The 25,054-nt window shown below is 35.8% G+C and overlaps 1 long non-coding RNA gene across 1 annotated transcript; it reads right to left on the bottom strand.

Annotated features, from left to right (window-relative positions):
• Positions 1–20,187: 20,187 nt before the first annotated feature.
• LOC130882220 (uncharacterized) lies at positions 20,188–23,091 on the bottom strand. Its single transcript, XR_009057819.1, has 3 exons — positions 22,996–23,091; positions 22,192–22,351; positions 20,188–20,309 (listed from the first exon to the last, which is right to left on the bottom strand). It is a non-coding gene; the product is annotated as an uncharacterized LOC130882220 (long non-coding RNA).
• Positions 23,092–25,054: the final 1,963 nt, after the last annotated feature.

Genomic DNA, 25,054 nt, shown 5'->3' with positions numbered 1-25,054 from the left:
TTTTTCATAACTTTTTCCCAAGTAGAAACATTTATCAAAAATCAAATGAATTTATTGTTGTGTCATTAATCTCTCTTAGTATGATTAAAGTGGCTATTTCTAAAAGTCATGCAGCATTTAAATTAATTTAGCACTTTTGACACTATCCTCAGGTCACCAAAGAAACAGAAAAGATCAATAATAAACACTGTATGATTTGAACAAGCATTATAAACGTGTCCATTTCCTGGGGGAGAAGAGAAGAAATGAAAGAATACCAGAATATAGCAAAAATTTTGATGATAATGTTGGATAGAAGAAAGGGTTTTACCTTTTTGTGAATGGTACCATAAATTAATATGTGTTCCAATCTTTTTTAAACAAGGTCTCAGCATACTTATTAAAGAAAATAAAATGCTTAAAATTAATTATGAAGAGAAAACAAAACAGAATTTTCAGTTTTAAATAATTCATTGTGCTTTTTAAATATAATGTAGTTTTACAGAAACATTAATTTATCTTTCCGCGATTTTACAGAAATAAATACCTCTAAGCTTATGAAGTATAGTCACAAAAGACTGAAATTTTTGTGTTAATAAAGATATAAAAAGAAGCTTCAAAAATTGTTAAAGAAAACAACACAAAAGAACCTATTTTTAAAATATAGTTGTTAAATACTTGAGATTTTGTAGATTTTGCCTATAAATTAATAATATCCTAAATGATTATTTTCATTTTTGCTTATCTTAGTCTACGTAGCCAGAGAGCCTAACAACTCTTTTTATTATGAGCCTAAACCTTGTTCCCTAAAGCATTTTCGAATCTCAAAGTTAATTGAGCTTCAGAACAAAGTCATACAAGCAATTCTAATTTGCAGTGGCTAATCTGCGGCATGCTTGATGATGTCTCCCTGGAGACAAAGCATCAGGTAGTTTTGTCAATCAAATCAAAGTCATCATGTTCCCTTCTTAATTTATTATAGATATTTATGTGTTTACATATGCCTGCAAGAGAGATTTGATTATGAATTATTTACTGTTGTTACTTACTTGTAATGCACCAATCACCATATCGAGACCAATTTAGGAATGATGTCTGCAAATTTCCAGATAAAAAAAAAATACTAAGCAATTTATGTGATAAACTAATGCACCATAGAGGTGAGAATTGCTCTACCTAAAATCTTTTCTTCTTATTCACTCAAATACCCAGCAACATTTCAAAGTCCGATTAAGCGTTTTCTTTCTCAAAATATCCTTTAATGAATTTTATTGCTACTAAGAGGTCCCTTCTTCAGGAAAAAAAAATTTCTTTGTGTACTTCTAACTCTTGCCTATATACACTTTCCTATATTTAAGTTTTAAGCAGGGTGAAAAACACCTAACAGAAAAGGATGATTGCTTTACTTTTCTCTGATAACTGTATAATTCTTAGAAAACATTGTGTAATTTACAGGGGTCAAAACAGTTTGTTGGATTAATTGACTGAACAGTTGAGTTAATTAATTGAATTAATATAGATTCCATGCAATATTGATCCATATTAATTTTCTCTCTTTTTTTTTTTATCCTTTGCCATACAACTTAGAGGTAAATACTATCTCTCAACAGCGGGCAACAGTTAATGCTGTGACCCTTTTCTGGTCAATGTAGCAGACCACTTGATTATTGAGTGTTCGGTCCTAAATGAGGAATGGGGAGGAGGCTGTGATGATGTGGCCTTTGTATTCTCAAACTCACAGCACCTGTGCTTACCTTCTTAAGATTCAGACAAGATGCATCATCAATGGGAAGGGGCATGGGTGGCTTCAGCTCTTCCTGAGGACGAATTGACAGTAAGAGACATTCAGGGGAGTATGAGATGGTTTCTACAGTAGCTTAGCCATGGTTAATTTGCTCAAGGCCCAGTAAATCATTTCCAACTCATATTCATGCAAGCAACACTTATTAAACTCCATAGGTCTCTGTCTCTCTCTCTGTCTCTCTCTCTGTCTCTCTGTCTCTCTGTCTCTGTCTCTGTCTCTCTCCTCTCTCTCCCTCCCTCCCTCACACAAAGAGATAAATAGGTAGGTAGGTAGCTAGCTAGGTAGGTAGGTAGGTAGGTAAACAGACAGATGAGAGATAGAGAGACAGATATGACAGTGAATGGGAGAATGAGATGGAAAGGGAATTCGATGAGAAGAAAAACGAGTAAAGAGGGTGAATAAGATGAAAATACATTATATATAATATATATATATGAATTTGTCAAAGAATAATTTTTTTAAATGTATTGTAAATAGATTGTGAAATGTATAGCCCCTTTTGTGTAGCTCCTGTAACTAAGTGCAGCGCATCAAGGTTCAACACTGCTGTATTGTGTCAGTAATTTGTTCAATTATATTAGGCATTTGTTCTATTAAATAAAGATAACACAGATATTAGTGCAACAAAAAGTACTTTCTCCTGGAGAGGGAGAACATGGTGACTTACTTAAATATCATCATATTTTAGGCACTGTTCAATGAAATATTAGCAAATGTGTCAGCAGCATGAGTTCATATATGAGGACTTAAGTATATTAAGAGACATTTTCATGGTTAGTCTTAAATATTGACCAGAGACCATCATAATATTACACATGAGCACTTCAAGCTGGACCCATGGAACAGCCCAAATGAGTAGTCGAGATGCATAAGCAATAAGTTCTTAGCATGTGTGCCACTATGGTTTCTGTGGTTGTGATTCATAATATAGTTTTGTGGTGATAATAATCCAAAGGTTAATACAATCGTTTTAAGAGAATTCACAAAGTACAACCATAGAAAAGAATGTACAAAACTTACTAAATGGGGTCAAGAAACACTTAGGATATTTGCCACATGAACAAGGCACCTGAGTCTAAGTCCTCTGGCTCAGTGGTACACACATGTAATCCTATTTCTAGTAGGAGAATCCTGAGAGTGACTGAATATAATATAACTGAATTAGTGAGCTCTTGATTCTGGAAGTGACTTTATGTCCAAAATTAAGAGAGAGAAGAAATGAAGAAGACACTCTATGTTGGTCACTCCACATTCACAAGCATAAAAATGAATGTGCATGTGCACACACATACATACACTCCAAATAAAAGATTAATAAATATTTGTTTTAACTAAAAGATAAAATACTGAGAATTCATTCATTTTTAATTTGAATTATAATAATATTACAGAAATTGTAGTTAACATTATAGCAAAATAATGAGGCATAGTTTCTACATTTGCATAACCCAGTGACCTTTCAGTGTGATTAGAACATGATGCTTGAATTGATAATTTCACTTGTATCTGTGAGAGACATATTATGCGCACAACTCAAAATGTTTCATTCATTAACTTTTTCTTAAATATATTTGAAATGGCGAAAGAATTTTTGTTACTAGATGGGGTAAGTATAGATCTTCTAAAACATGGTCTAGAGTGCTAGGATAGTTAACTACAACACGAAACATTAGAGTCCTATTTAGAAGTGATAGGCCTTCTGTTTTGTTTAGTAAATGATGAGAATTTACTATAATTATTTTTAAAAGAATCATAGCTTGAGACAATTTCTATATTTTGGGGGGTAGCTCAAGTCTACATCTGGATACAATGCAAAGATTAACAGAATATAGGAATCCCAGACACAATGTATACATCTACAAAATATCTCTGGCATTTGTGGTTCAGTGAATATTCTGGAAGAGGGACTGGAAAGACTGTAATTCAGAACACCATAATATTTGCTGTGTGATTGCCTCTCTTAGAAAGGACTGCATAAATAAACCTAATAATGACAAATATCAATAGACATGCTAAGTCAGAAGATCAAATTCTCACATGATCTAACAACTCTCAAGAAGAAGATATAGGCACCTAATGTCTGAGAGTTAGCCTCTCTCAGGGATGAGCTTCTGATTAGTCATTCAACACAAAGTGATTATATCTGAAGCCATAAGCACAAAAGCTACAAAAATGGACTCAGTGGGTTGTATTCATGTATTTGTGCAGATATTTGTGTCTATGTAATAATAACAATCAATGAAAAAAAGGCGATCAGTTTGAGTGGGGGTATGGCATTAGTTGGAGGAAAGAGATTTGGGAATGAGTAAAGGAAGAAAGGGGAGGAGGAAGTGAAATAATTTATTTAATTTTAAAAGAATAGAACATTATGAGGAAATATGGTAATAAACTAAGGCATACAATGAGCATTATCTGGAGAATGTTTAAAAGAGAAAATTGACTGTCCATGGTAAGGAATAGAGAAGGGGAGTTATGTTGTCAAGAAAAGGATCCCAGCTTTTGGATTAATGTAGTGAGAGGGATATAAAACAAGCTTTGGGAAGGGGAAAGGTGGATCAAGTTTGATCATTATCTTGTCAGATGTCTCTATTTTAGATAATATGTACAGTAAATTGTAATCTGGAAGTGAGAGCTTTGTAGTGATAAATATGAGAGTAATTTTGCATCTTTCTCTAGAATTGAAATGTGGGTGTGGATAAGGGGCCACTAAGTCTATAATTTGTGGTCCTAAAGAAGCTAAACAAGAGGACAAACCCAAGGAAAAACATATAGTTATCCTCCTGGCTATGGGAAATAGACAGGATTGCCAGGCAAAATATTGGATTCTTGGGGGTGGGGTGGGATGGGGGTAAGGGGAGATGGAGAGAGAAAAGTGTGAAGGAGAGGATGAGGGGAACTTGGGGAAACGGGATGATTGGGGATATAGGAAGGTTGGATAGGGGAGCAGGGAAACTCATATCTTAGTTAAGGGAGCCACCTAAGGTTTGGCAAGAGACTTGAACTTGGAGTGGCTACCAGATGCCCAGGGCAATGTCCCCAGTTAGTTCCTTGGGCATCTGAGGATAGGGAACCTGAAATGAACCTATCCTATAGCCATACTGATGAATATCTTGCATATCACCATAGAACCTTCATCTAGCGATGGATGGAGATAGAGACAGAGACCCACACTGGAGCACCGGACTGAGCTCCCAAGGTCCTAATGAGGAGCAGAAGGAGGGAGAACATGAACAAGGAAGTGCACGAGGGGTGCACCCACCCACTGAGACAGTGGGGCTGATCTATTGGGAGCTCACCAAGGCCAGCTGGACTGTGACTGAAAAAGCATGGGATAAAACCGGACTCTCTGAACATGGCGGACAATGAGAGTTGATGAGTTCTGGCTTTGTGGGAGCCTAGACAGTTTGGATGTTCACCTTCCTAGACCTGGATGGATGGGGGAAGACCTTGGACTTTCCACAGGGCAGGGAACCCTGACTGCTCCTGGGACTGGAGAGGGAGGAGAAGAGGAGTGGGGGGCGGGGGAGAGGGGCAGGAGGAGGAAGAGGGAAATGGGAGGCGGGGAGGAGGCGGAAAATTTTTTTTTTCAATAAAAAAAATCAAATAAATAAATAAATAAAAGTATAAATGCTAAAAAAAATACTTTGTGGCAGACAAATTGGATTTAGAATAAAAATATCTTCTTCCTTAAGGAAAAAAAAAAAGAGTAACAGTGTCCTAGTTTGCAATTTGTGGTGAGATAAGCAACATAACCAAAAACAACTTAATGGAGGAAAGGGTTTGTTTCAACTTTAAAAATGCAATCCATCATGGACAGAAGCCAGGGCAGGAGACTAGGCAGGAATGCAGGGACAGGAACTGAAACAAAATACATACAAGAACACTGCTTAGTGACTTGCTCTCTAGGACGTGTTGAGCTTGCTTTCTTATGTAGTCTAGAACCACCTTCCCATGGTGATATCATCCACAGTGATCTGAGACCTCCCAAATCAATAATTAATCAAGAAAACACACCTACAGATGTCAATCTACAGGTAAAACTGATGGAGGCAATTCTCTAATTGAAGTTCCCTCCTCCAAGGTGTATTAAGTTGGCAAAACCTCACCATCACAGGGAGTGAAATGAGAAAACATTGAGGACAGATTCCTGGGGGGCGGGGAAACAACAGTATTAAGACGCAGGTGATAAGGTCCTTGTTAGGTGTGGATATTGACTGGAGAAACACGAGACTCCAGTGTATAACTCAAAACCAGTGGCCACACAGATGATCTTGGTCAGACTTAGTCACAAAATAAATTTTAAAAGACATAACTATGTTATCGGAACTTATAGAGATGAGGGTGAAGCTAATAGTTATGACAGGGAGAGAAAAGGCAGTGTAGGCAGAAGAAACCAGAATGCATTATATGTGTGTTTGAAATTGTCAAAGAATAAGCTTAATTAATTTTTTAAAAAGTTATGAAGATTATTTGAGTGGATTCCATGCCGGGATAAGGGCAAGGTGGTTAAAGTAAATTTCGAGTGGTTATGTTGAACACAGATAAAATAAAATTGGGATAATAAAATTTTTGACAATATAGGCAAATTTTTATTGATATATTATAAATTGTTCCATTTTACTTTGAAATCAGAAGTGAAATGGCCTAGAAGCTAGAGGCTAAATATATAAATTCTTAAATTATGAGAACATTAAATGTATAAGAAAAAAATTGTGGCATTTTCTTTATAATGTAGTCCTAGCTAAACCAAGATGGGATGTGTTCTTTGCAGCTGAAATTTCTTGGCAGTTTTGATGAGTGTGGCAGATTGTATTTTCCAAAAATGGTCACAGCAATATTTCCAGTTCTTCATGCTTCTCCAGCAGAATGCTGCTTTGTGGGAGTGGCAGGCCAGGGCTCTTTCTCCCGAACTGAACAAAATGTGGCAGAGGAGACTTTTTGAGACCCTGGGAGCTACAAGTGACAGAGTTTCATTTCAGGCCTGGGAACCTAGCCACAATGAAGGCTGATGAGAAGCCAAGGACAATGGCACTAGGTTTCGATCCTAATACATGAACTGGCTTTGTGGGTGCTTAGCCTGTTTAGACGCTCACCTTCCTGGACATAGATAGAAGACCTTCGTCTTCCCGCAGGGCAGAGAATTTGGACTGCTCTTCAATATCGAGAGGGAGGGGGAATGGTGTGGGGGGAGGAGAAAAGGAGTGGGGATAGGGGGAGGGGACTGGGGGGAGGGGGCAATATTTGGGAGGAGGGGAGGGAAATGGGAAACGGGGAGCAGGTGGAAATTTTAATTAAAAAAGAATAAAAATAATAATAAAAAATAAATAAATAAATAAATAAATAAATAAATAAATAAATAAATAAATAAAATATCCAGGACCAAATGGAGAAGCTACATGGAGATGTTCTGGTCAACAACCACAACTATGAACTGAAATGGAAGCCAGCATCAGCATCTAGACATGCTAACATGCCAGTGATCAGAGAATCCCATCCCCAGGTCTTGGTCATGTACCAAATGATGCCAAGAAAAACTGAAATGAGCTATCTCCAGTGAGCCCTGCCAGCTCACCATGCTTTGGGGTGCTTACTGACATCCTAAATTCAGCTCGAACCTCCAAAGCTATCACTGTCTGCTTCTATTTTCCTAGTACTGTTAATTCTTGTAATACAACTTTACCATCTCTTCTCAAGTACAAGATTATAATTTTCTATTCAATTTTATCTATATTTATTCATTATCCACAGTACTGGGTTTCATAATGACAATTGCTTTCAAGTGTGTTACCTTGATCATATTTCCCCTCATACCCTTGCCCTTCTCCACCTGGCTATTCCCACCTCCAGACAGTCTCCTTTTTTCCAGTTCTGTGTCTTCTGCATTGAAGCTATGTGATATGAATATGTATGTGCCTTTATTATTCATGCATGCATATATATGAATACATGTGGCTTTATGTATTGATATCTCAAGTTGTATTCACTTTCCAGCAAATGACATTTAATTCTTCTTATACTTTTTCCTTTTCTTGTTTGTTTTCATTTCTCATTAACATCTTCTGTTGGTCCACAGGTCTCTCTTAGAAACAGCACAATAGCCTTTGTCTTTTCATACATCAGGTTCTTATACAAGCTGTTACACCTACCCTTATTCTCCTAAGACAAGTTCTTAAAAACTTTCCTTAACTTTGACTCAAAATACGTAATAAGAGTGGATGCATTTTTTTGCTCTGACATGGCAGGTCTTGTTTTGTTTCAACATGCTCTTGTCCGTGTACAGAGAAAGGACAGCTCTTCAATGAGCAAAGACATCCATTCACTCCCTCCTCAAAAGCCTCCAAGAAATGTCCCTCTATCTACTGTTCCCAACCCCTGTGACCGAGTGTCGTCTCTTATGATTATTCGTGTCTAACTCAACTCAAATATCCAGATACTGGGATTTTAATATGACTTTCCTTGATTCTTTTAACTAAATAATTATTTATTTCTCTTAATTTCTAAATCATATAAAATATACAAAAGAAACAACATGACAGCTTTTATGCACCTGTTCATTGTTCACAATGTGAAATGTATCTATTCATGATTAGGAGCTCAGCATGCTCCACTGAAATAGAAAATAAATCAATGCTGTAAATTGGTTCAAAATCAAAAAAAGAAAAAGAAAAAGGAGGATAAAACATTAATTCTTCCCACTAAACAGATTTGTTCTCCTTTTTTTTTTGCTTTTTTTGTTTTCCATTTTTATAAAACTATTCTACATTCAAATAGCTCAGGTTCCATACCATTGAATCTTAGTATTTTTCTATAACTTGACATTATCTGACTAAAATCTGGTTCAACACATATATACATTTAATGTACTGCCAATGAAGTTTTGAGATACTTTTACTTAAAAAAAAAAGTTAGGATTTATAGGGAATGATTTCAGTTAGACCTTCAGAAAAACTTTCCTAACAAATATTTTGAGTAATAAAAATAGGCTATTTTAGTTTAATCTGGGTTGTATTTTAAAATACACATTGTACAGCTATTAGCATGAAATAATAACAGTAACAAAACCATAACAGTGATGAGTCATATAGTGAGCAATACCAAGAAAAGTATTAAGCATTAAATTATTAATATCACCTGTATAACTTCATTTAAAATCCATAACAACCTTGAAATGTAGATTTTTAAAAATTCATTCCATATATAGCATCTGTGGTTCATAGATGTTTGGAAAAATGACCGAGCCTGGGTGATAAGAAGTGTGATATTTTGACCCTGAGCTGATGATGGTCAATCCAGGAATTTAAATCAGATTTCCCCAATTTGAATGTCTGCTTTCTTCACCCCATCAAACAGTATGTCACTAACAATATAGTATAATACACTCTAAATGAAGACAATGGACTATATGCAGTCTGCTCTCTTAATTGTCACTCAAATTTTATGTATTTTCACAAAATGTAAAGCTAATTAAAGAAACATTATATATCTGAATAAGTGACACGGTTGTGCATAATTGACCAACTAATGACATCCAATAACTAATAAAGTAATATGAGGCACAATTTGATATAATATAGTGTCCTCCATTTCAATCCGAACTTTCTTGACTGAGTTGATCCTTCAACAAAGGATCCTAACTACTTTGAATTGCATTTTTAAACCTATTTTCTCCCACTCTTTTCTAGCCAGCTATGCATCAGTAACATCTTTTAAAAAAAAAAAAAGTATTCTTCTCTCATATATTACATCCAGACTGAAATTTCCCCTCATTCCTCCACTCCTTATGATCCCAAAATTTCCTTGCAGCAACCAAATAGCACCAAGGCTCTCCATCAGGAAGGAGGAGCCACCATGGCTGTATCTAACTGTGGCAAGAGGCAAGGTCCAGTTGAAAATCTTACAAAGGTTAAGTGTTTGCAGCAAGACTTATTATTAGTGATGTGATCACTGACTTCCCAAGTCAGGAGGTCACTCATTTACCATAACTCTATTGGGGAAAAACTGATGAAAGAAGGAAGGAGCACCGGGAAACGAGGCAGTGTGAGTTGAAGGGTCAAAAACTCACCAACAAGCACAAGAAATATTTGTGATTAAACAAAGTGGAAAAATACATATAAATGAAGAGGAAGCATACTGGAAAGAAGACTTGCAGAGGTTTTACTATTCTATGTACCTTCAACTCCAAAGTACAGTCATCAGAGAGATGACTAGAGTCTATAGCACTTGTAGTTAATAAGTCGTTAGCTAGAGTTCAAAAGTGCTATGTACATGGACAAAGAGTTCAGAAGATGATCGTGGAGGGGAGGCTGAATCAGTTGCCAGAATCCTTTTTCACAACCCTGTGCATGTACAAAGACTGTTTCTTCTGCCTGGAATATCTTTACAACCACCTATTTGCCTGTCAATGTTCTAAGCCTTTTTCAAGTACCTGCTCAAATCTCAACCACTCTATGAATCACTGCCTATGAATCACGTCAAATTAATTCTTCCAAACTCTCTGATCCATAGCATTTTATTCTCACCTTGATTATAGCATTTAACATACTGAATTGTATCTATATTTTCAAAATACTTTTCGCAGTTGCACTGTGAGCTTCTCAATGGTAGCACCACTTTGTCGTCTCCGATAAGTTCCATAAGATAAAAAGCACAGATTGTAGAACCAGTTCTTAACCATGTATACCAAAAGAAATAATGAATTAATGAGTAGCAAGTTATAAGAGAACATATATGAGGAAGTAATTATCATTCAAAGGGGAAAAGTGTATGTCGCACATAAAGATTCAATTGGAATAGACATTTAAGAGAGGAGAAGATTTTAGACTTTGCAAAAAGACTACAGAGCTAGTTCCAGGACAGGCTCCAAAACCACAGAGAAACCCTGTCTCGAAAAACCAAAAAAAAAAAAAAAAAAAAAAAAAGACTCAGTATTTAGCAATAGATGAATTGTCTGTCATTCATTGGTGCATCCTGCTAGTTTTTATTCCCTCTCTATAAGAAGTATTAATTATAAAAATGCCTATACAATTGTAGTTCATTATTGATGCATTCTTAAAAACATTCTGCATATTCATAACATGTATATTTTTGAGTCAAAAACCCTGGTTGTCTTTGAGCAGGCTCCGTAGCCAGGGATGATCTTGAACCTTTGAGTTGTCTGCCCCCGTTCCCCAAGTGCTGAGGTTTTGGGTCTATTTCACTGTTCCTAGAAATGCACTTTTAAGAAGAAAAAAAAAACCAAGATAAAATCACTACTCGCCCTGGGAGTTTTGTTGCAGAACTATGAACCCCAATCTGGGGAAGTAAAGAGAACAAGTGGGAAACTCATCAGGCAAAGGGTCTACTTGAGGTGCTAATAGAATGGCCGTGGCAGTTCTCTGATAACTCTATGATGAAGAAGGGGAAAGGGGACTTCTTCAACACGAAGAACCAGGAGCACCATGTTTTGCAGACTGTTAGTCTTGCTGGTGTTGTACTTTCTTCCAAGCCAAGGAACTGCAACTGTCATTTCATAGACCATAAAAAGCTGTTAAGGAAGATAAAATGCAGGTGATTCAGTGAAGACTGAAATGGAAAAGCATTTGAAGTAGAAACCACATAAGAGATTTGCTTATTCAAGCAATGTATTTATTGATGGAGAGAAATGTTTTTAGGAACCAGGCAGATGATTCAGTGAGTATAGACTTGCTGTGAAGATCTGATTACCCGAATAATAATCTGATAATCTGAATTAGATTTCAGGGACACACAAAAAGAAGGGAGAAGGAAAGAACTGACTGAAAAAAATTGATCCTCTGATCCCACGTGTGTGTCATGGGTTATCACCCCATTTACACACAAAAACAACACCTCCACAATAATAAATAGATTTTTAATAGTTATGAGCTTTAACATAGGAAACAAGAATTCTACCACCTAAGTGATGAGAATTACTTTAATTTATTTAATGAATAATTATATTAAGAGATAAATAAATTAATTAATTAAAATAATTAAGAGACAAAATAACTTTGTTTTACTTATAGACATTTTATAAAGCTATCTCTTGTGATGAAGATTACTGAAATAGATAGCCAAAGAGATCTAAAAGACAAAGCTTTGTTAGGAATTTACTATAAAGGTAAGCTACATCAATTAGTTGGAACAAAATTGTGCAAGAGAGAGCAAAGGAAATCAAATCAGAGACAGATCTGACAGTGGGCGGCAGGGGATGGCCTCATTTCCTTGCTTGTTCACTTACGTGACAAGTTTTTTCTCAAATATCATGTACCAAGTTCTTGGCTGGGTACTAAAAATTCAACAGTGAACAAAATAAATATCCATGCCCAGAGCATATGGCTTAGTGTAAAAATAATTAATGTTTAAAAGTTAATACTTAAAAAAAGTAGGCTCCTATATGCAACCTCATAGCTGTAGAGAACCCTATGGAGACACAGATCCCCGGTCCTTTAAGAAGCCACAGCTTACGAGTTTATGCTGAAACCTAAAGAATGAGTGGGACAAGATTCAGTCTGAATCATGCACAGAAAGGAAACTTTGCACAAGGAGGGCTGTTTGATGGGGGTTTTACTGTGGTGAATGACAGAATGGAGAGCTGGGCAAAGGAAGGGAATCAAGAACGCAATGGAGGCATGTTATTCAAGACGTTTGGCTGTTCAAACAGATGGTTTCTTAAGATCAATATGGAATCAAAGCAGGATTTAATTTTTCCTTCTTTCATTGAGTTATAATTTACATACAGAAAAATCACTGATGTTGAGTATATAATTAGAACAATTGAAAAATTATTCTCTCTTATAACCATCACCTCATCCAGGGTATAAAATATTTCCACTGCCCCAGAAAATTCCCTCATGGTTCATTCAGATTAACTTCTCAATGAAATTACTCTTCTGACTTTCATCACCAGAGCTACATTACATATATTCTAGAATTTGTTCATTAATGGGAACAGACGCTATGTTTATTTTTTGTCTAATTTCTTTTGTCCTGAGGATTTGTTTATTTGTGATATCAATCAGTAGCTTGCTACATATTAGTGTTGACTAACACAGAAATACCTTCACTTATAAAGTTGTTGACTTACTACATCTAGATTTTAGCATAAATGTAAAATGTCACAATCAACCTACACATAAATATACTTAGCATACGTACCAGAGATCTCTGTGAGATAAAAGCCAGCTTGGTCTACAAGAGCTAGTTCCAAGACAGTTCGGACTGTTACAAAGAGAAACAGAGAAACCCTATATCAAAAAACAAAAACAAAACAATATATCTATATATAGCATACTGAACACCTTAACTTAGAGACCCAGTATGTTCTAGAATCCCAGCATAATGGTCCCTAGAAGTCTGAGGAAGAAGGGTAAAGGGTTCAATATCAGTCCAGCCTCCTTAACAAGACTAATTCTCTAGTCCTCTTACCCCAGTGAAATCTATTATATTGTACATCATTGCTTTTCATTTTTCCCACAATAATGTGGCTGACTGGGGGCTGAGACTCACTCTACTATCATGCAATGTGCTACAACATTGCTAGCCTTGAGGAAACCAGAATTGTAAGGCCAAAACCATTAAATTACCATGATTAAAGCTGAGCATCATATACATTTTATTATATGCTATGTATGTCATTCATTCTTTACTTACTTATCTGTAGATAAATATTTAGGTTTTTTTCTTACTTGAACAAGTTTTATGGACACAATTTGTACTTATTCTGGAACTATTAGACATATGATAGGTGCATATTTGATACTATAAGAAAATTCCGATGTATTTTTTTTTCCAAGTGGTGATTATCACTTTGCTTTTCCATCATTAGAGTTCCGGTTGCACCAAATCCTTCCTGGAAGTCAGTGCTTTTAAATTTTCGTAACTCTAGATGATTAAATTTTGATTTGCATGCAATACCTTCACAGCTAATTATGTAGTCATTACTTCATGTCTTTACTAATTTTCTCTATGTATGTGATGAAGAGCTTATGCAAGAACGTTAACCACGGAGTTGAGAATATTTAAATATGAAAACCCAAGAATCATTTGTGAGGACGGAGTTCAAGTACAAAAGAGAAAACATAAAGAATATACCAAGATTTACAAGTTCTTTTGGGAATGGTGAGTCAGGAACTGACTCATTTTTCAAATCATGCTGACGATGTAGACACAGTCTCAATTTGTTATTGATAAAATACCTTTGAGAACATCCAGTAATTTTTTAACTATACATCATTCATTCCTGGTTTGGAAACTGCAAATGATGTTGCATTTGTTCTAAAGGTTATTGTTTTTCTATTTTTAATGGATACTGTGGTGCTAAGGTGGATTCAAAGGAGTATAGTATAATATGCAATAAAAATGAGACTATCTATATTCTGTAAATAAAGGAAAATTAAGTATCTTTTCAGTGTCAAAACAGCTTGCTTATAAAGGCATAGATTGCAGGGCCTGGGTTCAGTGGCAAATTCTCTGCAACAAAAGAATGAGGATCTAGGATCTGAATTCCCAGCACTCATAAAACAAATCCAGGCATACTGTTGGACACCAATAACCACAGCAATGTAAAAGCAAAGACACGAGAATTCTTAGGGCTTGAAAACCAGACGTCAAACCTAAGCATTGCACTCCAGATTCAGTGATAGACCATGTCTTCAAAATATTAAAAATAAAACAATTGAGAAGAAATAAAATATCAACCTTTGGCCTCAATATTCATATGCTTGCATATATGTGTGTGTGTGTGTGAGTGTGTGTGTACTTGTGTACACATACACACACATACATATATCCCATGTACCACATCCACACAAAACCATAGACTAAATATATGAAAATATGCTTGATGTTTAATAAGACTTGATGAACTATGATAATTAACAACATTTGCAAAAACAAAACATTCAAAATGGTAATCTTTGATTTTAATAGCATCTGTATTTTGCACTTAAAATAGCTGTTTTCTAGTAAATACATGGATATTTGTGATCTAAGAAGGTAAGGGTTTTTAGATTTTCTATAGGGCTTTAATGACAATGTAATTTTATATATTATCAACGCACAACCAGTAGATATATGTAAAAGACAAGCTCAAGTCTTGTTTTAGTTAGAGCTGACTTTTCTGGATGTGATGGCCTGTCTCAGCCACGTATCTCCAGCCCCACCGCACAGCCACTGCCCGAGTGTTAGCTGTGTCTCTTTCAGCTCCACTGTGGACTGTAGGGAAGTAAAGTTTCAGAAGGACAAAGTTCGGCTGCTTTCTCATTCCTCCCATCTGTTGCAAAGATCCTTCTTTAAATCAAATGAATAAAGAAGAGAATTGTAGTCTGTATTTTAGGACTGTTAAAGGTTTCTCTGTTTCTGACAGTTTGGCTTTCTTTTGTCATTTTCTCACTTAAATGTTGTAAACTCAGAAAGTGCGAACTTAAGATGCTTTATGTAGCGTTACACATGCCATAAGACAATATTATTTTACCATGTCAAAGTTGTTGTCACCATTTGGAGCACATCTATCATCAAACCTCAATTAAATGGAGTCTCTCTATCTTCAACTAAAACAAACTGTTTACTTAGATTTTCTCAGTGTTTACTTCACAAGAGGTAAAAGACCCAAATAGTGGAGTAACATAGGTGTCTGGGGATATATCAGGGGTCAAAAAATTTAACCTAAAGAAGCAGGCCATTGAGGGGGCTGCAACAGGAGATATCCTTTCTCTTTGCCAAGTAAATGGCAGCATTATAATGTTATTCCTACCTCAGTGGTGTCTGAACAATTCCTCTATTCAACCTGACAGGGATAGATGCTCTTTGTTGCAAAGTATTAAATTTGTCCTTTGAGCTTAGAGTGTAGGCAGTTTTCAAGGGTGAAACAGGATTGGATAAGGTTTCTTTGTGGAGAAAGGGTTTTGAAACAGCACAGCAGAAAACCTTCTTGTCTTACTTATTCTTGGGGGAAAAAAGCCACTTTGCTTTAACACTTCAGATCACAAGTCAAATTCAGTAGATTATTACTTGACAAAATATGCTCTTCATGGGGTTTTGTACTAGGTAGGCAAGAAACAAGTAGAAAATTTGACAATCAACTTAATTGTGTTTGAAATTTTGTAGCTTCAAAATCCTTCCATGGCATTTTTAATTTGAATGGATATTAAAAGCTGTTATGAACAGATTATAGTAACTGCAGTTGCTTAGGGGTTCAGAATCCATGACGTTATTTCGAAAGGGTACAAACTAAACGTCTATTAAACTCAGTAATTGTTTGTCAGCCTTAAAAGTCATGACTACATGGAGGGCAGATCCGGGAGATAACAGAGTTACCTTTGAGTTTCCTTAAATTTTTGTTTATAGTTATTGTCATTTAGCAGAGGATGATGTGGAGCTCCTAAGGGGAGCAGAGTGACAGGGGTTCTACAGAAGAAAATAACCTGCACTAATTCATTTCTTCTCTAGTTATGCAGCTCTGATACCATCAACGTCTCCAAGTCTTCAGTAATGTGTAGGCAAGGTTTAGTGATGACAGTGTAGGTGTTTCTGGGTGTTTTTGTTTGTTTGTTTGTTTTGTTTTTGTTTTTCCTGACTGGACAAAAAATAAGGTAAGCCTTCAGGATGTTATAATTTCTCCTCTTTCGACTTCATCTTACTAATACTTTGGTGAAAGTTTACTCACTGTAAGGAAAATCTTTTTTAAGGGGAGTTCTATGGAGTCCAAAATTCTGTACACCGAGTAGCATGGTTTGCCAGATGTATAGATTTATGTAAGCTTTAAAGGAAAGCAAAATCAAAAACAAAAAGCTATATGGTTTCTGCTAACCAAACCATAAAAAAAAAGAAAGGAGGGAAAGAAAGAAAAAAAGAGAAAAAGAAAGATAGAAAAAGACACCTTGTCACCCGCAAACCTGCAAACCAGGAAAGCCTCTGCATGTATGTGCCTTCCTCCCTCACATTTGCTCACACGACTTGCCCAGGGCTCTGTGGCTTAGCTCAGGCCCTGCTCCCAAACTGTCTCCAGAACAGAATCCATACTCTGCCTGGATGTTCAAACCCCTTGACAAACTTCCCCAAGCCTCCCACCACCACTTCTCTGAGATAATTGTGTGCAGGCTCCTTCACACCCCCGACCGAAACTCCCTCTGAATTGTATTCTTAGTAAGTCCCCATATGCATCAGGGCGATTTGAGACTCCCCTGCGTCAGTGTCCTTTTCTTGGTTTCAGTTCCTTCTTGGTTTATCATGTCCTTTTACCTTTCACCCTCTGTTTTGGGGACAGGAAGTTGTTTCTGGTAGCCTCTAGATAAGCACCACTAGGTGGACTCCATGTAGGAAGGCATTTTGATGGAAAACTCCTTGTTTTCATGAAAATTTTAAACCCTTTTAAATATGTTTTAATTTCAAGTTTTGTTTGAGCGAGAATACTGCAGTATTTCTCCTGCTTTTTACATATTCTTCAAAACAAAATATGGGTGTTCACGTTTTCCAAATAGGATTGACATGGAAAAATTTAAGTGTACCTTAGTTACATGAAAGTACCCACAAATCTGTAAAACCTCAGGTTTAGTATAGGTTTGTCTATTTTCATCCTGCCCTTTGAAGTTATAAAAGTCCAATGCTGAGGTATGATGATATTATAAGAAAGAACTTAAAACAAATTTATATTCCCTTCTTATATTTCAATGGTTATGTGTCACTTTACAAAAATTGTTACATCATATTTTTTTTCTTAAATGGTCCATTTAAATTAGGCATTCTCTCTGAGAAAGGGGTTTTTACAACTAACTTAAGAATACGTTTGAAAAAATACAAATGATTTAGGGTGTTAACACATATTAGGTAATACATAGGAATGAGAAAGGAAACATTTGAATAAAATAATTGTCAAAAAGTATTTTCCACTTCATGCTCATAACAGTTCCTGAGGAATGAAGCATCAGACTAGGCCCAGGATATTCCAAGACCAAGTTCTCAGTACAAAGGAGATTTATCTGTCCCAGATGGACAAAGGATGGGGAATAAGAGACTAAAACAGGAGATAGGATGAGGGATAGACTAAAGGAACAAGGGAGAGAAGAAAGGGCAAATTGAACATTGTTATTTACACTTGCCTATGAGGAGAGCAATACCAAGAAAAGTTATGTATTGGCCTCATGGTTACTCAGGAAGATCTCAAAGCAAGTTGTCAGCATGGTGAGACTGGCTTAATTTGCTACTATTTTTTTTTCTTTTTATTGATTCTTTGTGGATTTCACATCATGCATTCTGATCCCAGTTAGCTCCTGTACCCTAGCATCTGCCCTCTGTCCTTGCGACCGTGCCCATAAACAAAATCAAATTTAAAAGAAAAACACCACCAAACAAACCAAAGAAATGAAACAAAATGAGAAGAGGAGTGTGTGTATGTTGGGGGATGTAGGGAGGGAGAGAGAGATAGAGAGTCTTGTGGAAGTTGTAGTGTGGTTTTTTGATTCACAGTTGACCCTTCATCTATATTTGCAAGTGTTCATTGCACATTGGTCCTGTTCCAGGGCTCTGTTCCTGCTACAATATCAATAATGGGCTCTCACTGGGGCTCCTCTCAGATATCCTTCTGTTTCCCTGTGTTGCAGAGATTCTGCTGTTCCGTATTGTAGGTTCCTCTCCTTCACCTGCTCCAAGAGTTCACAGATCCATGGATATTGGTGTGGGCTAACTCATAGCTCTGGTACCTGGGCCTGGGTGTTGGTCAGCCCATGAGCTTTCCCTCATCTTCAATACCCAGGTGAGCTCTCCAGCACTGCCCATGCTAACTCACCAGCTCAATGAAGCTTGCAGCAATGAGGGAGCCAGTTCTGCTTTCAGATCCTCAGATTTAGATCCCCCACTCTCAGAGCACCAGAGGCAGCACTACTACAGCCAGGTACAGGGCTCTTTCTCCCTATTGCTGTAGGAGGCATGAAAGTGTGTATGGGGGACAGTTAGCTCTCCTGCTCTCATGCCCTCAGGCCTGGCTCACCTGCCTCCCCACTACAATAGGGTCACCTTTAGTGTGCTGTCCTGGTGAAATGCAGGGCCCATTCTCTTATGTGCTGTAGCTGGTAAGGGACAGGACTAGTTCCCTCTCTGTCCTGACTGTGGCCAGCTCACTCGCCTGAATCTGCTACTCTTAATATATAGGAAACAGTTGTGCTGATGGCTGGCCCAGTATACACACAAGGACACAGGAACAATCATGCATTCTTGAATTTGTATGCCTTTAAGATTAGCTCCTGGTTAGTAAGAAAAGATACACAAGGCAAAAGAGTACCTTTTAAGAAATTGGAAATAAAATGTTTCATGTGCGATATATGGAAATATATAAGAGGGAAAATAGGCATTAACATATCCTACTTCTGAGTGTCAAATTAGAAGTATCTTATAAGTTTTCAAAGACACATCTGTTAAGTGTGTGTGTGTGTGTGTGTGTGTGTGTGTGTGTGTACCTTGTAGTGGCTGAGCTCAATGAATAGAGTAGTTGCCCAGTCACTTGTGGCCCTGAGTTTAATTCCCAGCACTGCATGGAACCAGGGATGTTGATTCATACCTGTAATTTTCAGCTGAAGATAATGATAGGAAAATTAGAAATAAAAGTCCTGCCTCAGATACATGGTGTAAGTTCAAGATAGCTTTCAAAGAAAGAAAGAGAGAGAGAGAGAGAGGAGGGAGGGAGAGAGGAGGGAGGGAGGGAGGGAGGGAGGGAGGGAGGGAGGGAGGGAGGGAGGGAGGGAAAGAAAATCAGAACAAAATTAAAAAGTTACATGTCTATAATGTTATTTTAGAATAGGATAGATGAAAATAAGCAAACAATAGTAAATATTAAATAACTTAATTACATACTATAAAAAGGTAATTTTACATACAGTAAAGTAACATCAAATTTTATTTGTGTGCATGTTATAGAGGAGAAATTTTAAAACATAAAAAGATATAATTAACTGATATTTTGTAAAAGATTATTATATTTTTATACCAAAAGTTTGCATTGGGAAAGGATCAAAATATTGAAACCTGTCTTTGGTGTAAAATAAAATACAATAAGGTAAAACAAAAACTCACACATCAGACAGAATAAGACAAACCAAACCAACAGAAGGAAAAGAACTAAAGAGAAGGCACATTAAACAGAGATCCACTCATTAATACACTCAGTAGTCCCATAAACGGGAAACTGAAAGCCATAATGAATACACAAAGGACCATCTGCGGACGCTCTGCATACTGCTTCATTCCCTGTGATTTCCTTCACATGTGCTTTGATCAATTGATTGACAGGACATTGTTTTCTTGATATTCATACCCTCTGGTTCTTAAACTGTTTCTGTCTCCTCTTCTGCTGGGTTCCTTGATCCCTGAGGGATGGGACTTGATGGACAGATTGCATTTATGGCTCTGTGTTCCAAGGTCTCTCATTCCGCATAAAGTCTGTTTTGGGTCCTCTGTTTTTGTTCTTAATGGTTGTAGGAAGGAGCTTCTCTGATGATGACTGAGCAAGGCACCAATCATGTGGTTATCCAGATAAAAACTAAACAAGGAAATGCTGGAAGTAGCAGACATTGCAAACCAATTGCAACTAACAGATAATTGCAGAACATTTCACCCAAACATAAAAGAATATACCTCATGGAACTATCTCCAAAATTGACCACATACTCAGTCACAAAGAAGCTCTCAATAGATATAGGAAAATTAAAATAACACTCCCTACATCCTATCAGATCACCATGGATAAAACAAGGATTTCAACAACAACAGAAACAGCAGAAAGCTTATAAACTCATTGAAATGGGACAAATCATTACGAATTAAAAAATAGATCAAGACAGAAAATAAGAAACACATTCAACAATTTTTCTAATATTTAGAGAAAGTGTTTACATAGAAATACCCAAACCTATGGGACACAATAAAGAAGATTCTGAGACAAATTCACATCACTAAGAGACTACATTTAAGAAAATGGAAGGATCTCATACTAACAACAGAATGTTTGAAAGCTCTAGAATGAGAAGAAGAAATCACATACAAAAGAAATAAAATGCAAAAAAGTGTCAAACTCAGAGATGAACCCAATAAAACAAAAACAAACAGGAAAAAATATACAAAGAATTAATAAACATGTAGTTGAGAAAATCAGTAAGATTGCCAAACTCTTATCAAAGTCAACTAAGAAGCAGAGAGAATTTTCAAATTTGAAAAATAAATTATAGATGAAAAGGAGGACATAGCTACAGACACCAAGGAAACATAAGTACCTACTTTAAAAACCTGTACTCCATCAAACTGGAAAATCTAAAAGATGAATAATTTTCTCAATATATGCTACTTAACAGAGTTAAAATGAGATCAGATAACCAATTTAAATAGATTTATAGCCACTAATGGAATAAAGGCAGTAATTAAAAGTTTTCAAAAAAAGAGGAAGAGGAAAAAGAGGAAGAGGAAGAGGAAGAGGAAGAGGAAGAAGAAGAAGAAGAAGAAGAAGAAGAAGAAGAAGAAGAAGAAGAAGAAGAAGAAGAAGAAGAAGAAGAAGAAGAAGAAGAAGAAGAAGAAGAAGGCGGTGGCCCAGGACAGATTGTTTTACTACAGAATTCTATCAGACTTTGAAAGAAAAATTAACGCCAATGCTCCTCTAATCATCCCAAAAAATAGAAACTGAAGTAATATTGAGAGCCCACAGTTACCCTGATACCCAAACCACATAAACACCTATCAGAGAAAAAGAATTAAAAAACAGTTTTTCTTATTAACATATATGGAAAAATTCTCAATAAAGTTTTTGCAAAATGAATCCAAGAACATGTTAGAAAGATCCTCCACGATGATCAATTGGACTTGATCCCAGAGCTTTAAGCTATCTTACCTGAAGCTTTATTCAATTTCTTAAACCATGAGAATTGCCCCCAAAAACTCATGAGTTTTCCTGAAAAGACACCTGTTCCATGGTGCAATCAATGGCATTCATTGAATATTAAAGCAAAGATTTCCACAGCTCATATTTCAGTGAGAAACTATTTCAACATTTTATACTAATACATGAAAAAATAAACTACATTGAATCATTATAAAACTAAATTATGAGACAGTTTTAAGACTATGATAGAATATGTTATTAGTTTAACTGTAATAATTCAATTTACATTCAGGCTAAAAGACAGATTTAGAGACTGACTTATGAAAATTAATAAAGATACAGCTATAGTAACACAATTCTTAAATCCAGCCACCCAGGAAATGGAGGCAAGACCATCAGGAGTTGAAGGACAGACTTGACTACATTGAGAGTTCAAGCAGCAAAAAAGTTTTTCTCTAGAAAAGAAAAAGAAAAAAAGAAAAAGAAAGAAAAGGAAAAATCCTAATAATATTTTAAACGAACAAAATACAGTGAATAAAATTATTTAAATTACCATATCGATTATTTGTTTGTATAGATAATGTCAGCGTATTTAAAAGATCTTGGCAATAGATTTTTTTTCTTAAATGTATTTATTTTCCACTTTTATTTACATTTTCTAGCCTGGCAGTCCTTTCATCATAGATCTGTGAGAGACACTGTTTTTGATGTAACTAAAAAAAAAGAAAAAAGAAAAGCTGTTATTTTCCATTACAGACAAAAGAAAAATACTCAATTGCTCTTTGAAATCTGATCATTAAAAGAAAACCAATTAAGGGGACATTGCCTGTGTGTAGAACAATAACCATGTAATCTTAAATATATATATGTACATATATATCCTATAGATATCAATATATAGTAAGAACTATGCAAATTTATATACGGTTGTGAATATATGCAAATTGATGTGTGCATAAATATGCATGTAGATGTGCATATATAGAGCTATATTTTTTATACTTTTATGGTTTAACATTAGATAACCATCATTTTTGCTTTCCTGGAAAAAAATGTACATTATAAAAATGGATTGTTTGAACATAAGTAAAATACAGAGTACACAGTGCTCTGAAAAAATCACTTGTCCTAAGACAAACAGTTCAACTGTCTTTTGTGAATAATGCCATAGAAAAACTATCAGCCTACAGAAAGAACACCCATCTTTATAGTATAGAAAATTTACCTGTTAGGATGCATATTTACAAAATACAAAAACATCACAGTCTCATAACCTTCTTTGGGTACCAGAGAGAAAGAGGAAGTGGGTCTTTGTACCACGTGAGCAGCTACATATTCTAAGCTCACCAGGCCTTACCTTTCTCTAACACGATGGTGCAAGAAGAGTGCTGTCCGTATTGCTTTGCAAAACAGGCAAAACAAAGAGTGCCGACCATAGTCCTGAGGATCAACATTTTAAAGTCAACAGCATGCTTTGAGGCGGGCCACGGTTTTGATTCTCTATGCAAAGGGCTTTGTTTTCTGTTGTGAGAAACTGAAGTAAGAAATACAGCATTCATGTTAACTCTGAGCTCCGTGCTACCTTCTAGCTTGGTTGTAAAAGCATGTCAGTTACGAGTGCACCACACTCGTATGTGTTTGCTAACTTGGTTCATTGGATGATGCTGTCGGGAATGATCACTTTGAATTGAAATATGTTTAACTGCAGTTAAAGTTTTAAAACAGAAGTGTTTTTGAGGCAAGGTGAACACATGACAACATTAATTCCATAGTTGTAGATTTCTTAAGTTAATAGTTGTATGTTAAAACAGTATAAGCACAAGGCAAACTTTAGTATTTTTGCATTAAACATGAACTGGGTTCCTGAATAATTTCGACATATGACATCTCATTTCAAAAATTATTTTCCATAGGCAGTTATTTATACTCTGAAGCATTTTAATTTCTTGAATTAAAGGATGCAATGTAGGTAAAGATATTCCTATATTTTCAAGTTCTCTTTTGATTGGTAAGGGACAGTGCTGGCCCATCTGTTTTGCAGCAAAGAAAGCCCCAAACCATCTGTGTAGAGCCACATGCCAGCTAAAACACAGGGATATGCACAGTTTTTTTGTTATGAAAAATTTTGCAGAATTTTTTTCTGTATTAGTGTGAATAAATTAGCAACAACTAAATTAAAGAAGTCTTTGGAGAACATATTAACTTTCTAGTGCCTACAGTAAATTATATCTATTTAGAATTTATGGAGCTTGTGTTGTCCCCATATGAATCTTTTCTACTGTTTTGAATTTAATACAGAAAATGCATCACTGTCTACGGACTAAACAGCTTCATTGTTAATAATGTAAGTTGGTTTTTGTAAAATTGTTTTTGATTGAGCAATCTTTTAGTGTTCAAATGTTAACAATTATTGGGTGGGTGTTCATAGTAATATAGTTAAAATCCATATATGTTGCACTATTTGCACGATATCTAATAAACACAACTGCATTATGGCATATTTTGAAAAACTTTCGTTTTTTCCATTTTCTTCTGAAGTAGTTCTGCTAAACTATGCTTAGATTCTGCCAGAATAATTTGATATATAAATCATTTGATATATATATATATATATATATATATATATATATCAGTTTCTGTCTTTTCAAGGGTAAATAAAAGTATTGAGTTTTAAATGTAATGTTAATCATCTTTCATTATTATAAGGCACTGGGCAATTATATTAATATATTTAAAATGCTTCTAGATTCAAAATACTTTATACAACAGTCAATAATGGGCTGTTTGCTTAAATAAAGTTAGCAATCTGAGCCCCTTTAAGCTAAAGTCAGAGAAACAAATACAGGGAAGTAACCTCTCTAAACATTAGAAATAAAAAATTTTCTGATCTTCCAGTAGGCCTTTTATCTTCAGTTACATCAGTTTGTGTGTGATTTCTGTTTGACGAGTTAGGAAATAAACAGAAGAGCTATGCAAACGCATATTAGCTCTTAATGCAGAGTGAGTATTGATGAAATATGCCACTCTCCGAGGGAGACCTTTTCTGCTCTGCTTTACGTTGGTGTTGAAAATGCTTATTATCTGTTTAAAAAACATTAAAAGCTTTAAATTCAAGCAGCTCATTTTTCATTTTGTTAATTGCATAACATACTAATGTTGTACTAGGTTGTTTTTTTTTCAGTGGTATAATGATGCAACAATATTTACATACCAACTCTGGTTTTCCTTTAATGGTTTCTATAACAAGATCATAATTTCCTTTAGTGTAATCACTGGCAGATTTATTTGGCGTCCCATCTTCCCTCTGCTCTGGCTTTGGGGCCTGGGAGAGAGTGCATAGTACTATCTTTCCCTGTACCATTAGGAAGACTTTGCTCAGTGTGGTTGTTGGGGCCCTCTGTTACACTCTTGCCCAC

Source organism: Chionomys nivalis, chromosome 10, assembly GCF_950005125.1.
Source record: "Chionomys nivalis chromosome 10, mChiNiv1.1, whole genome shotgun sequence".
Taxonomy (NCBI): domain Eukaryota; kingdom Metazoa; phylum Chordata; class Mammalia; order Rodentia; family Cricetidae; genus Chionomys; species Chionomys nivalis.
Note: the sequence above shows the minus strand (reverse complement) of the source record. Positions and strands in the feature narration are given on the sequence as shown.